A 4,356-nucleotide genomic window follows, 5' to 3' on the forward strand; every position below is an offset into this window, starting at 1 on the left:
CACTCCGGAAACGAATGATTTTGGTAAACAATTCAAGCTTCTGCAAAGGACCACAGAAAACACACCTCTTTTAACAGTGACACACCTGAGTCCAATAAAAGTCTCTAGGGCAGTCTCTGCCGCACTCTGGTGCCAGGAGGAACCGTGACATAATGTTAATTTGCTGAAGCATTATGACTCAGTGACACAATGTTAGGGATTAAGTTAGCTGGGCTTGGGTCATTGATAAGTCATTGTCTCAACACAGCCTTAAAACCATGTGAAAGTAACCAGGAACCCAAATAAGATATCAAATTTGGCAATAAATCTTACACCCACAGAGCCGCAATAATCTCACAGCCAGATGGAGGGTTAAAGTCTGCTGAAACATGTAATACCACCGTTTAGGGAGGGCAGAGGGCCAGATATTATGGGGAGTTTGTTGGTGTCAAGCAGTTACCCAATCAGTTCTTTAAAATCCTAATCTGCCCAATGAACTATGACAGATTCAATTTCCTGATGCTGGTTTAAAATGTTTGTGAGCAGCTTATTGATGTCTTGTACTCTGTACTCTGAGACAATTCTCACCATTGAACTGCCCAATACAATGGCTGGAGAAGGGAATGGAGAAATCCGTCCATTTCTACCCATCAAACAATTCGTTGACACGGGCCCACGGAAAGCAGGATAGCTTATGCCTGCTGCTCCCGGCGATAGGTCCAGACCTCCCACAGCAGTCAGATCCAGAGAGAGGAAAAGGAGCCGAACTTGACCACGAAGCCACTGCATTCAGCATAGTTGGAGTCAGCACCGCAGTCGCAGACAGAAGCAATCCCAGCGATGAATGTGCTGGTAGATCAGGCACCAGTGCAGCGAAGAAATTCCTCATGTCAATCTCTCATAATAAACACAGCTTCTGCAGCGCTGGAAATGTGCTGGAAATGTTTGTTAGTCATTCCAGGAAAGAGCGGGCTCCAATGCAAACTGGCTAGCAACCTAGCTGGTTAGTTGGTAGCAGGTGTTGACACAAACACTTATGAACTAAATAAAAATAAAACAAAGTAAAACAACAGGCCAAAGCAAGAGGTCGAGGCGCAGGAGGTATCTGAGTTTGTGACACCTACCCAAGATGTACCTGCACATTCAATTACTCACAAAACCCTACACCACTATTCGGAACTGGTTGGTTTAAATAAACTCAATTACTCTACTGTTCTCTCGCCACTATTGACCACTGTTTGTAGCTGGTTGGTATTCTTTTGTCTATTGCCTCAATCTACCAGTCACAGCTATCCGTAGCTGTTTGATTTCTTTAGACTCACACAGGTTGCCAGTGTCACAGATCCCTCCGTAACATTCATTACGCACACCTGGGCCCTATTCCCAGTGATTGGTAGTTGTATAAGTGTGTCCTTGGTTTATTATTGTTACAATGTCCGTTGGTGTGTGTGACTACCTGTGCTGTGAGTGTTGGGCTTTATTGCCCTTGTGTATTGCGCAGATGATTATGGGTCTCGTCCCGTGTGTTAATCATTGTGCATGTGTGTTATTTATTCGAGGTACTCCTCGCTCTTTTGTTTTGGGTTTCTACCCTGTGTTTGTTATGTGTTATGTCTGGTCTTTGTCCCTGTGCCTTTACATGGCACGCCTTAATTTGAGTACAATAACACTATTACGTATTCCTACGTCTGTCTCCAGCATCCTTGATACCAATGTGACACAGACAGTTTTACCGTTTCTGCCAGGCGATGATGGATTCCTGTGTTGCCAAGGTGAGTGCCATTCCTGCCTGGGCAAAGCTCACCTCATGCAGGATATTGATAACACATGCAATGAGTGTTGGATATATCCAAGGAAGAGAGTATTAAACTGTCTAGGTTTGTTGAACAAACAGCCCAGGCTAATGCTACACAGCCCACCACCCCTTTCAGAGGCAGAGAACGTCAACTTATTGGGTAGCCACCGGTCGGAGCCTTGAGTTAGCCAAGAAACAAGCACCCCCTCCTGAGGAGAAGAGCACTGATATTGTCACCCAACTGGTGCTGCTAGCTGCTGTCCAATCTCTTACTAAGAGGAATCCCGTCGCCCTGTTACTGATGTGTCACTAGCTATAATGCTCCCCCGTCAGATTTGGAGGATGACGCATAGTGTAACCCTGACATGTTCTCTCTACTTGCTAACAATTTCCTAACCCAAAAGGATGAGCAAACCCACAGCACTGCAGACTCTGGCAATCGGCCATCTTCGGTTCCTAACCAGGATGTGGAGTCAAACGCAGAGGACAGCGATGCAGGTGACAGCTTCAGGTAGGGCTGTGGCGGTCATTCAATTGTGTCAGCCGGTTATTGTCATGAAAATGACTGCCGGTCTCACGGTAATTGACCATTAATTAACATAAGGTTTATCATCTGGTATGACTGCTGCATGGTCCCATGGTGTTTATACTTGCATACTATTGCTTGTACAGATGAACATGGTACCTTCAGGCGTTTGGAAATTGCTCCCAAGGATGAACCAGACTTGTGGAGGTCTACAATTTTTATCTGATTTCTTTTGGTTTTCCCATGATGTCAAGCAAAAAGGCACTGAGTTTCAAGGTAGGTCTTGAAATACATCCACAGGTACACCTCCAATTGACTCAAATGATGTAAATTAGCCTATCAGAAGCTTCTAAAGCCATGACATCATTTTCTGGAATTTTCCAAGCTGTTTAAAGGCACAGTCAGCCTAGTGTATGTAAACTTCTGACCCACTGGAATTGTGATACAGTACAATAATCTGTCTGTAAACAATTGTTGGAAAAATTACTTGTGTCATGCACTAAGTAGATGTCCTATCTGACTTGCCAAGACTACAGTTTGTTAACAAGAAATTTGTGGAGTGGTTGAAAAACTCATTTTTATGACTCCAGCCTAAGTGTAAACTTCCGACTTCAACTGTATTTCACCCCATGCTTCAACAGCAGGTTGAGGAGCATGCTCTCGCTGCACACTCGTGCCCCTCTGCACGCTCAAGAAAGGAATAAAGGAGAGAGAGGAGGATATGGAAACACATGGTGGTTTTCTGTATAGATAAGTTGTTTCACACAATTAATTATGAAAATATTTTTAAAAATCACAAATTTACTCATTACTAAAGGCATCTTAATTAAATCAGTTTTGTTTGTTTTTCTGCAATGCGTAATATGCAGGGGGCTATGTATTGTATAACAGCACAATTATCCTTTTAATTCAGTTTTTTCAGGCTTGCATAAACTCTAATATGTTTATGGGGGTTTTGAATGAATCTTCAACATAGAAAGCGCTGTCCATTTCGTTGTGTTATGCTTTGAAACAACATCCACAACAACCATGTTTTGCACTGTTTCCTCAAATTGATCATCACATTGAGGTGAGTTTTAAAAGCATTATACTGTTTTGATAAGTGTTTGATGGGATTTTGATGTCAGAGTTGTAAGAGGGATAATAAAGCCCTGAGTTCCAGGCCATTAGGACCTGAGTACCAGGCCATTATGACTCATGGTGCCGGTACTGCCGGTGTGGCAGTAATATGGTTACTGCAACAGCCCAAGCCTCTGGACCCGCATCCTAGGGTCCAGAGTAGTAGTAGGGCTACAGATCTCAGCTCCTGCTCCCACTCCTACTGGAGGGATCTGGGTTGGGGTTTCTCAGGAACATCATCTCACTGACATCCCTGCAGCAGAGGACCACTATCAAAAGCTCAGAAGATCAGGGAACTCTGCCACGGCACCCCCTTCAGTTCATCAAGCTCATTACGTTCCCCAGACTGGATGGGTTACATGACTCCCGTTGAACAATACATGCCGGTCTTAAACCGGAGCACGTAACCCCCAAGCAACACTGCCTTTGGAAGGCGTGTGACAAAACTGACCAGCTGGTGTACCACCCCTACAATGTTGCAGATCGTGCAGCCTGAATGGGAAATGCCTTAGCCATTCTCTTGTCTGCCCTATGGAATACAATGAGCTCAGAGGACCAGTCCAGTTTTGGAATCAGTTCATCAACCTACCAGTCCTACCAAGCCGGATCTTCCACCCCAAATTTCAGGAGGTTCTTGACAAGGCAGAACACTCATGTGTTACGAGAGACCTTCCAGCACAGTTCCCTGCCGCCACAACAGACCCAATGGTCAAGACAGGAGTCGTGGTCTTGAGTCGGGTGTACAATCTCAGATCCCCGCCCTCCTGACAGCGGCTCCAGGCAACCAGCTCCATACCTTCTCTTGTCCTGTGCCTAATAAGAAGCGTCCCCCCAAGGGCCGAGGACGAAAGGGTGGTCAGGCCTCGGGGTGCGGGGCCGGCAATCGACAGCCCACCTCAGCAACCTCTTGGTTGCTGGGGAAGGGGTGGTGTAAGAC

At 45.4% G+C, this 4,356-nt stretch overlaps 1 long non-coding RNA gene across 1 annotated transcript; it reads left to right on the forward strand.

Moving 5' to 3' along the window:
* Positions 1 to 1,423: 1,423 nt before the first annotated feature.
* LOC118368828 (uncharacterized) lies at positions 1,424 to 3,266 on the forward strand. Its single transcript, XR_004822434.2, has 5 exons — positions 1,424 to 1,442; positions 1,678 to 1,751; positions 2,179 to 2,285; positions 2,447 to 2,576; positions 2,942 to 3,266. It is a non-coding gene; the product is annotated as an uncharacterized LOC118368828 (long non-coding RNA).
* The last annotated feature ends 1,090 nt before the right edge of the window (positions 3,267 to 4,356 follow it).

This window comes from Oncorhynchus keta, chromosome 35 (genome assembly GCF_023373465.1).
Source record: "Oncorhynchus keta strain PuntledgeMale-10-30-2019 chromosome 35, Oket_V2, whole genome shotgun sequence".
NCBI classification, from domain to species: Eukaryota; Metazoa; Chordata; class Actinopteri; order Salmoniformes; family Salmonidae; genus Oncorhynchus; species Oncorhynchus keta.